The sequence below is a fragment of the Capra hircus genome, chromosome 11 (genome assembly GCF_001704415.2).
Source record: "Capra hircus breed San Clemente chromosome 11, ASM170441v1, whole genome shotgun sequence".
NCBI lineage: Eukaryota > Metazoa > Chordata > Mammalia > Artiodactyla > Bovidae > Capra > Capra hircus.
In genome coordinates, this window is record NC_030818.1 from 37,509,771 (window position 1) to 37,521,351 (window position 11,581).

Here is an 11,581-nt window from a genome sequence, read left to right on the forward strand (position 1 = left end):
TAGACTTTCGATGGCCATGAACTGGCCCTCCACCAAAGGCATGAGTTCAGCCCTACTCCTTTATACCAAAGCTGCTTCTAGTAAAACACATCTATAAAGAGATTTCTCCTCGGGAGGCCCCACCCGGCTAGCCAAAGGGAGAGAATGGGTGAGTGACAGGGCTTCCTATTTTAGGAAATCTGTCAGTTCTCTATCAGCAGAGCCTGGGCCTCCAGCCAACACGTCCTTGGAGGGAGGAAGAATGAGTTGGAGGCAGCTGTAGAGAACTGGTGTCCCCACTTTGGGGACTCCTGGGCTCCAGCGAGGCGGTGGTCTCAGCCCCTGAGCTCAGGCTACCGCAGGATCACTGGCCTGGCCCCTCTTCCACCTCCACCGAAAAGAGGCTCCACTTCCCACAGCCTGGCCTGAGGCCACTGGGGAAGGGTGGGGGATGAGGCTGTGCCCCTTCCCTTAGCAAAGTGTCCAGAGGCCAAGAGGTCCACATGTGTCCTCTGCCCCTGAAAGGAAAAAGCAGTCCCTTGCTGTGTGACCCTGGGCAATTTCCTCATCTGGAAAAGAGCGACAGCAACACCTCCTTCATAGAATACTATGGTGACTGTGGCTGAAGCACTCAGCACCCCAGGCACTTGACTAGCAGCCATTGTCCCCTTCTCCCAGCAGATATTCTGAATCCTGTGACCTCAGCCCCTCAAATATCTTGTTCTGTATCAAATACATTTCTCCTTGAAGCCCAGACACATTTCTCTCTATCCCAGCTTCGTATTCCTGTGTGTCTCTCTGGCATTTCTACCCCTTAGTTCTACCGGATATTTTATCTACCAAGCAGGTATATCACATTCACTACAGACCCAGCATTTTCTGAGACCTTAACAAATCTGTTTCTCAAGATGCCAGCACAAGTTGCACTGGGGAGGAGTGCAAAGGGAAGAGCCACACGCTGTTTGGGCTCTGTGGTCGGAGGGACAGCACCTCGGTGCAACCCCTTTTCCTTAATCATCACCTAAACTGGGCTTTCCACCTAATGCTCCCAACAGCACACAAGAAGTGCTAATTTTGCAAAGGAAAATTTGTGGCTAACCCTTGTCTCTACTTCCGAATACAATGCATGCCTTCTCTGGGGTGTTTTCAAACTCTTATTCTGCAGATTTCTGATCTTAATGTGTTATCTTTCTTTAAGAACTTTCTTTGGCTCAGCCCCTCCCACCAGACATTCCGGGACTGAAGCAACCTCAAGAGCAGAAGCCAAAGTGCTTCACCAGCAAATGCAGAGCATGGACGCCCTCTTCTCTCAGGCCTCTCGGCTCAGCTACGGAGGACATCAGTGACTAGGTGAGGGCCGCAGCCAGAGGAGTAAGCCTCAGCAGCTTCCAGAGAACGAAGCAAGACATTTCAAGTCAAAACCTTGCACAGGCCCTGGGCCAGGGCAGCGTCTGCAGTGTCATTACAGGGAACAATATAGAAAATCAATCTTAAACAGGCAGCCAGTGCAGCGCCTCTGAAAACAGACAACCATTAGGTCTTCTCCTCCCAGGAGCTGGCAGCCGCTACCTGGGGCAGCACAAACAGGGGAAATTTTTAAACCAAAATAGTATTCTGGGTCTGAGGAACAATGAAAGACAAATGCCAAAGCTCAGGAAAGGGTATTTTATAAAGGCCTAAAGCACCTCTGCAGAGGGAAACTAAAATAAGATAAACCTGCTGAAGGGCTGTCATTCCCCGCCCCCCCATCCTTATTGTGCTCCTATTAACTCATGATAGTGGCAAGGAGGAGGCTCTGTCATCATGCGCCTCATCCTCCTCTCCATCATCCCCTTCATCATCACCATCATCTTCTCCCTCCCTGATCCTCCTCACCATCCCCTCATCCTCACCATCATCTTTTCCCTCTCTCATCCTTCTCCCCCTCCTTCCCCTCATCTTCCTCCTTCATCTTCCTTCTCCCCTTCTTCCCCTCTTCATCAAGGCCCACCTTCACCATTGGAATCAGCTCCTGCTCAGTCTCTGGACCTGCCTGCAAGTTTGATGAGGCAAAAAGAGGAGGCTAAATTTGCTTAAAGAGGTCAGTGTGGGGACAACAAGAAAGCAAGATAAAAAGAGAGGCAGAAGCACAAATTCCTAGCAGACAAAGCCTACTACCAAGTATCTGAGACTCAGCTAATTCTGCCAGAAACATGAGTGCATGGGTGGACTGAGGCAAGGGCCTTCTCACCTATTCCCTACCAGCACCAGAATCTTTGAATTACAGCAGATCTTTGAAAGTACCAAGGGGCACCAAGTTTCTAAGACCCTGTCCCACATTTATTTCCTTTTCTAGTTCAACAGTCCAGTTCAGTTCAGTTCAGTTGCTCAGTTGTGTCCAACTCTTTGCAACCCCATGAATCGCAGCACGCCAGGCCTCCCTGTCCATCACCAACTCCCGGAGTTCACTCAGACTCGCGTCCATCGAGTCAGTGATGCCATCCAGCCATCTCATCCTCAGTCGTCCCCTTCTCCTCCTGCTCCCAGTCCCTCCCAGCATCAAAGTCTTTTCCAATGAGTCAACTCTTCGCATGAGGTTCAACAAGGACACTATTTTGTGCTTGTTTGGTGAGATTTTGAAGACAGTTTTCTTCTGGACAAAGGATGGTTTTACCAGATAATTCAGGCATCTACTGGGTGCCCACCAACATGTCCTCCTAGGAAATGGATGGTGTAAGAGTGTTGATTCATTAAGTAAACAAAGGAACAGCAAAATATCACACACCCAGAGGCAGTGGGCCCCCCGGACAGGGAGGCAGGGCTAACTCAGAAGGATTCACCTTAGGACAGACAGTGAATCCTGAACTTCACCAGCATGTGGGAGCCCCTCTACTCCCCTATACTTCTTTATTTTTGTCTAGGAATTTTATGTATTGAAAGTTAATTTATAATGTGTTAGTTTCAAATATACAAAGTGATTCAGTTATATATATATATATATTCAGATTATTTTCCATTATAGGATATTACAAGATATTGTAAGAGCTGTATATTGTATATTGTCACCCTGCTTTCTAAACTTGTATGTAGAGTACATTATGTGAAATGCCAGGCTGGGTGAAACACAAGCTGGAATCAAGATTGCCAGAAGAAATATCAGTAACCCCAGGTATGCAGATGACACCAACCTTATGGCAGAAAATGAAGAGGAACTAAAGTGCCTCTTGATGACGGTGAAAGAGAAGAGTGAAAAAGCTGGCTTAAAACTCAACATTCAAAAAACGAAGATCATGACATCAGGTCCCATCATCTCATGGCAAACAGATGGGGAAACAATGGAAACAGTGACAGACTTTATTTTCTTGGGCTCCAAAATCACTCTGGATGGTGACTGCAGCCATAAAATTAAAAGACACTTGCTCCTTGGAAGAAAAGCTATGACCAAACTAGACAGCATATTAAAAAGCAGAGATATTACTTTGCCAACAAATGTCCATATAGTCAAAAGCTATGGTTTTTCCAGTAGTCATGTATGGATATGAGAGCTGGACAATAAAAAAAGGCTGAGCAACACAGCCTTCGAACTGTGGTGCTGGAGAATACTCTTGAGAGACTCTTGGACTGCAAGGAGATCCAACCAGTCCATCCTAAAGGAAATCATTCTGAATATTCATTGGAAGGACTGATGCTGAAGCTCCAATACTTTAGCCACCTGATTCAAAGAGCCGACTCATTGAAAAAAAAAAAACCCTGATGCTGGAAAAGATTGAGGGCAGGAGGAGAAGGGGTCAACAGAGGATGAGATGGTTGGATGGCATCACCAACTCAATGGACATGAGTTTGAGCAAACTCTGGGAGATGGTGAAGGACAGGAAAGCCTGGTGTGCTGCAGTCCATGGAGTTGCAAAGAGTTGGACACAACTGAGCAACTGAACAACAAGATAGAGTTCCTGTGCTATAGAGTAGGTCCTTGTTGTTTACCTATTTTATATATAGTAGTATTTATGTTAATTCCAAGTTAATTTATCTCTACCCCACACCCATGCTTCTGCTCTGAGGCTAATGTCCTAAGAAGACATCCCAGGATTTAACAACCAAGCTCCATTTGTGCCTTTCCCCATGCTGGGGCCTGGCCTCCCGAGTTCCCAGCAAGCAGAGGTTCCACTGAAAGTGAAAAGCCCCCTCAGGTGAATATCATCACATTCATCAGATGCTGACATAGCCCTTCATTACACCTGCCACTCTTTCCCTTTTCTCCACCTCCCAGAATGAGGAAGGGTTTCTTTTCTGCTGAGCCCACAACTGATGAGTTTCAAGGTGCAACATGACATTAAAACTGCCCTGGTGGGGCAGTTGCCATGGTGCCCTGGAGGGCCACTCAGCTCCCTCCTCACACCCAGCCTGCAGCTCCTTAGGCAAAAAGGCAGAATGCCCTTAAGATAATGAGCAGAGGCACTGAAATCTCACTTCAGTCAACCTCACCAAGTATTCGACTTACATACTCCCTATCAACCCTGGTCACTAGGGGTTAAAATAAGAGCTCTAGAGGGCAGGACTGGTGAAAGGAGAAGAGCATACAAAGCACCTGCCAATCCGTAAGACAGAAAATAAGCCCCTGGGAACTGTAAATATCTGTTTAATGTATAAATGAACAAATACAAGCAGCTCGAGTATGGCATAGGCCTCTTAAGGGACATTTTCTGAAAAGATATGGTTGATATTAATAATTGGGATGCTTGATGTGTCATTTTCTGCCTTCCAAAATGCTTTCCTGTGTTATCACACTTGGTCTCTGAAAAAGAAAGGGCACTAGAACTGGGCTGGGAAATTATTTCCATTTTGCAGCTGAGAAAAGGAAGGCATGATGAGTTTCCCTATTTGAGCAACTCAGACTCGAGTGGAGGTCTTGGAGGGAAGCCCTCTCCCACCTTCTGTAAAGGCTCAGCCACAGGCCCTCCCCTGCCCCCCGTCCCAGCAGGAGCCACTGAACACCTGAGGGGCTGCTGGGGACTCAGGCATCCCAAAGCCCTCCTCCATGCTTCCTTGGAGTCCATGCCTCCACTCCCTGGGGCCTCAAACAATGAAATATTTATTTGGTGATAAGACCATGCCCTTCAGATAAAATGGCTGCTCTTGCCTGGATTCAGTTCAGTTCCACAGTTATGTCCAAGTCTTTGTGACCCCATGGACTGCAGGATGCCAGGCTTCCCTGTCCATCACCAACTCCTGGAGATTACTTAAACTCATGTCCATCAAGTTGGTGATGCCATCCAACCATCTCATCCTCTGTTTTCCCCTTCTCCTTCCACCTTCAATCTTTCCCAGCATCAGGATCTTTTCATGAGTCAGTTCTTTGCATCAGGTGGCCACAGTACTGGAGTTTCAGCTTCAGCATCAGTCCTTCCAATGAACACTCAGGACTGATTTCCTTTAGGATGGACTGGTTGGATCTCCTTGCAGTTCAAGAGTCTCTCAAGAGTCTTTTCCAACACCACAGTTTGAAAGCATCAATTCTTCAGCACTCAGCTTTCTTTACAGTCCAACTCTCACATCCATACATGACTACTGGAAAAACCATAGCTTTGACTAGACAGATCTTTGTTGGCAAAGTGATGTCTCTGCTTTTTAATATACTATCTAGGTTGGTCATAATTTTTCTTCCAAGGAGCAAGCATCTTCTAATTTCATGGCTGCAGTCACCATCTGCAGTGATTTTGGAGCCCCCAAAATAAAGTTTCTCACTGTTTCCATTGTTTCCACATCTATTTGCCATGAAGGGATGGAATTGCATGCCATGATCTTCGTTTTCTGAATGTTGAGCTTTAAGCCAACTTTTTCACTCTCCTCTTTCACTTTCATCAAGAGGCTCTTTAGTTCTTCTTCACTTTCTGCCATAAGGGTGGTGTCATCTGCATATCTGAGGTGATTGATATTTCTCCCAGCAACCTTGATTAAAGCTTGTGCTTCATCCAGTCCAGCATTTCTCATGATGTACTCTGCATAGAAGTTAAATAAGTATGGTGACAATATACAGTCTTGACATATTCCTTTCCCAATTTGGAACCAGTCCATTGTTCCATGTCCAGTTCTAACTGTTGTTTCTTGACCTACATACATATTTCTAAGAAGGCAGGTCAGGTGGTCTGGTATTCCCATCTCTTTCAGAATTTTCCACAGTTTGTTGTGATCCACACAGTCAAAAGCTTTGGCATAGTCAATAAAGCAAAAGTAGATGTTTTTCTGGAACTCTCTTGCTTTTTCCATGATCCAGCAGATGTCGGCCATTTGATCTCTGGTTCCTCTGCCTTTTCTAAAACCAGCTTGGACATCTGGAAGTTCATAGTTCACATACTGTTGAAGCCTGGCTTGGAGAATTTTGAGCATTACTTTGCTAGCGTGCAAGATGAGTGTAATGGTGTGGCAGTTTGAGCATTCTTTGGCATTGCCTTTCTTTGGGATTGGAATGAAAACTTACCTTTTCCAGTCCTGTAGCCACTGCTGAGTTTTCCACATTTGCTGGCATATTGGGTGCAGCACTTTCACAGCATCATCTTTTGGGATTTGAAACAGCTCAACTGGAATTCCAGCACTTCTACTAGTTTTGTTTGTAGTGATGCTTCCTAAGACCCACTTGACTTCGCATTCCAGGATGTCTGGCTCTAGGTGAGTGATCACACCATCATGACTATCTGGGTCGTAAAGATCTTTTTTGTATAGTTCTATGTATTCTTGCCACCTCTTCTTAATATCTTCTGCTTCTGTTAGGTCCATACCATTTCTATCCTTTATTGTGCCCATCTTTGCATGAAATGTTCTCTTGGTATCTCTAATTTTCCTGAAGAGACTGCTAGTCTTTCCCATTCTATTGTTTTCCTTTATTTCTTTGCATTGATCACTGAGGAAGGCTTTCTTATCTCTCCTTGCTATTCTTTGGAACTCTGCATTCAAATAGGTATATCTTTCCTTTTCTCCTTTGCCTTCAGCTTCTTGTCTTTTCACAGCCATTTGTAAGGCCTCCTCAGACAGCCATTTTGCTTTTTTGCATTTCTTTTTCCTGTGGATGGTCTTGATCACTGCCTCCTGTACAATGTCACAAACCTCCATCCATAGTTCTTCAGGCACTCTATCAGATCTAATCCCTTGAATCTATTGGTCACTTCCACTGTATAATCATAAGGGATTTGATTTAGGTCATACCTGAATGGTCTAGTGGTTTTCCCTACTTTTTTCAATTTAACTCTGAATTTGGCAATAAGGAGTTCATATGCGAGCCACAGTCAGCCTCCAGTCTTTGTTGACTGTATAGAGCTTCTCCATCTTTGGCTGAAAAGAATATAATCAGTCTGATTTTGGTGTTGACCATCTGGTGATGTCCATGTGTAGAGTCTTCTCTAGTGTTGTTGGAAGAGGGTGTTTGCTACAACCAGTGCATTCTCTTGACAGAACTCTATTAGCCTTTTCCTTGCTTTATTCTGTACTCCTAGGCCAAATTTGCCTGTTACTCCAGATATCTCATGGAGAAGGCAATGGCCCCACTCCAGAACTCTTGCCTGGAAAATCCCATGGATGGAGGAGCCTAGTAGGCTGCAGTCCATGGGGTCGGTAAGAGTCGGACACGACTGAAGCGACTTCACTTTGACTTTTCACTTTCATGCATTGGAGAAGGAAATGGCAACCCACTCCAGTATTCTTGCCTAGAAAATCCCAGGGATGGGGGAGCCCGGTGGGCTGCCGTCTATGGGGTCACACAGAATCGGACACGACTGAAGTGACTTAGCAGTAGCAGCCAGATATTTCTTGACTTCCTTCTTTTGCATTCCAGTCCCCTATAATGAAAAGGACATCTTTTAGGGATATTACTTCTAGAAGGTCTTGTAGGTCTTCATAGACCCATTCAACTTCACCTTCTTCAGCATTACTGGTCAGGGCATAGACTTGGATTACTGTGATATTGAATGGTTTGCCTTGGAAACGAACAGAGATCATTCTGTCGTTTTTGAGATTGCATCCAAGTACTGCATTTTGGACTCTTCTGTTGACTATGGCTACTCCATTTCTTCTAAGGGATTCTTGCCCACAGTAGTAGATATAATGGTCATCTGAGTTAAATTCACCCATTCCAGTCCATTTTAGTTTGCTGATTCCCAAAATGTCGACGTTCACTCTTGCCATCTCCTGTTTGACCACTTCCAATTTGCCTTGATTCATGGACCTAACATTCCAGGTTCCTATGCAATATTGCTCTTTACAGCATCAGACCTTGCTTCCATCACCAGTCACATCCACAACTGAGTGTTGTTTTTGCTTTGGCTTCATCTCTTCATTCTTTCTGGAGTTATTTCTCCACTGATCTCCAGTAGCATATTGGGCACCTACAGACCTGGGGAGTTCATCTTTCAGTGTCCTATCTTTTTGCCCTTTCATACTGTTCATGGGGTTCCAAGGCAAGAATACTGAAGTGGTTTGCCATTCCCTTCTCCAGTGGACCACGTTTTGTCAGAACTCTCCATGACCTGCCATCTTGGTTGGCCCTATATGGCATGGCTCATGGCTTCACTGAGTTAGACAAGGCTGTGGTCCATGTAATCAGACTGGTTAGTTTTCTGTGATTGTGGTTTTCAGTCTGTCTGCCCTCTGATGGCTTATGGAAGAGGCTTATGAAAGCTTCCTGGTGGGAGACACTGAATGAGGGGGAAACTGGGTCTTGTTCTTATGGGTGGGGCTATGCTCAGTGTATCTTTAATCCAATTTTCTGTTGATTGGGGGGGGGGCACTCTGTTCCCTCCCTGTTATTTGACCTGAGGCCAAACTATGGTGGAGGTAATGAAGATAATGGCAACCTTTCTTCAAAAGGTCCCACGCACGCACTGCTACACTCAACCCCTCAACCCTGCAGCAGGCCACTGCCACATGCCGCTGCTGGAGACTCCTGGACACTCATGGGCGAGTCTGGGTCAGTCTCTTGTGGGGTTACTGCTCCTTTCTCCTGGGTCCTGGTGCACACAAGGTTTTGTGTGTGACCTCTCAGAGTCTGTTTCCCAGTCCTGTATAAGTTCTGGCAGCTCTATGGTCGGGTTAACGGCGACCTCCTCCAAGAGGGCTTAGCCACACCCAGGTCTACCGCACCCAGAGTCCCTGTCCCTGCAGCAGTCCACTGCTGACCCACACCTCTGCAGGAGAAACTCAAACACAGTTCTGTCTCAGTCTCTGTGGGGTCTCTGGGTCCCGGTGTGCACAAGGTTTTTTTGAGCTCTCTGAGCGTCTCTAGTGGGTATGGGGTTTGAGTCTAAACGGGATTTTGCCCCTCCTACCGTCTTGCTGGGGCTTCTCCTTTGCCCTTGGATGTCTGGTATCTCCTCAAAGTCACTCTAGTGCCACACAGCCAGATTACCTTACAGTAAAGTATATGCAGTGTCAGTGTCTGCTGCCCCCACATGCTGGAAGGTCACCCACTCCAGCTTGCATGGAGAATTGCCCCCGACCTCAACCCCCTGGCAGGGAGGCAGAACCACCAGGAGGAAGATTCCTGGCTCTGAGGAGTAAGAGAGAGAGCGCAGGCCCTGTACCTCTGGACCCCAGACACCCACCCGCTCAGGACCCGCCAGCTCTGGCCTTTCCCTCTCTTGGAACTGGCCTGATGTTTCTGCAAATCACTGTCACTGCCTGCAGCAACCCACAAGATCCTCTCCCCAAAAGGGCTGCCTAGTGAGCAGAAGACAACCTTCTTATTGTTGGGAAACATTCAGGGTAAAAAGCATAGGTTACAAAGTCTGAAGAAGGAGGGAAGATTGTTCATAGGCACTGTCCCAGGGATTCCTTCCTAATTTACCCTGAGAATCCCTTTGGCCTCAAGCTCTTGATGGGCGTCAACCTGCTTCCCTCCTATTGGCTCACCAGCCCAGATGCGCCGTCGGGCATGCAAATGCCACTGTGCCCACAAGCTCTGGTATTCCGAAGAGCCCCAGGCCCAGCCTGCTTTAGAGTAATTTTGAAGATGAAGTGAAATAACATGTAAGAAACACAGGTAATGTAGCTATGTGGTAACCAGGTTAGTTATCATTGTGCTAGTTTTTTTCCATTTGACTCACCTCCATGTATTCTCAGCTCCAGGAGCTGACCCTTGAGGAAAGTGCCATTGTGATCACCCTCGCTGGCTGGCTTCTGGTTTTGCCAACAGGAAGCAGGAGAAATGGGCAAGGATTTCTTCCCCACTCCCTCCCTGTTCTGGGGCCCTGTCTCTGGAAGCCCTTCCTTGTAGCCCGTAGGCCACAGTCCTGCTAGGTCAGGCACCGAGACTTCCTCCTGCTCTTTGCCCTTACAGAAGTAATGGCGCCCCCTGATGCAAGTCTTCAGGTACCACAATGCTCCCTATCTGTTTCCCTCATGCCCACTGCTGTCGATCCTTTCATTAGTCTTTCTATTTGAACCACCTGGGATAAATTCTGTTTTCCTGGCAGACCCCTGACTGATAAACTTATAGACATCTGCATCTGTGTCTGGCCAGCTGAAGTGGCCCGCCTTGGCCTCACTGGTCACTGAGAGCAGAGGAAGACAGTGTCCAGTGTTGGTTAACAGAATCTGCAATGCAGAGCTTCCAAACCCCCAGCAGGGCCAGCTGGCCCCTCCTTCCTCTGCTTCTTTCTAGTGCCCTAGCTGCACTGTCTTATAAGGCAGCTCAGCGTGGGCTGCCAGTAATCTGACATCAGAATGGAAGAATACAGAGGCCTCAGAGGTTCTGCATTTTCTGGAATCTAATGATTCTGCTGATCCTCTGGTGTTTGGCAATTGCTATTTCAATTTCAAGATGCTTCAATCACTTCTTTGTTCTTTCCGCTGTGTAACTAGGGCGCCACTGTGAGTCTGGAGCAATTGCTGTTTGAGGTAGGCGTTTTTATTGGGGGGAGTGGATTACGTAGGGTTGTTTTGTTTTGTTTTCTTTGTTCTGGAGGACTCAACCCATGCGCTTGGAAGAATGTCAAGTTTGTTTGGGGCTTTTCTACTATAGGAGGTCCACAGCTGACTCTTTCTTCAAATGGTGCTTCTTCTGTCCATCTGTTTCTAGCATTACTTCCTCGTTTCAGGGTGGGTGTCTAGCTTGGGAGCTCCAAGGCCTCGCCTCCCTCCAGCTTCCGGGTAGTTGCAAGCTTGTCTGCCAAATTCACTCATGATATATGTATTTACTGAAGGCCTGCCTATTGCCAGGGAGACTGGGCTCAGGAAAACAATGGTGACCAAACATTGTCCCTGCCCTTCAGGACCTCATAGTCTAGCAAGAAGGGAATACAAGGAAAGCTCAGCGAATTACCAGGAGCACCAGAGGGGGAGAGCTGTGGGGGGTCAGACTGGGCTCTGCCTCCTCACTGTCAGCGTTCTAAGGCCGGGATCAGGTTCACAGCTAGCCCATTTTCCACACCTCAGAGGAAATGTGCTTCATAAATAAGTAACCACACCTGCTACTATGCAAATAAGCTCAGCTCTGCTCTTGAACAGCCAGGTTCACATTTCCACTAGCCTTTTCTCTCCAGCTTCCACATTCTGTGCTGTTATTTATCACAGTCTTTAGTTACTGAATGAGACAGCCAACTTCAAAAAGAAAGGACCATTTGAAGGGCCTTTACCTGGC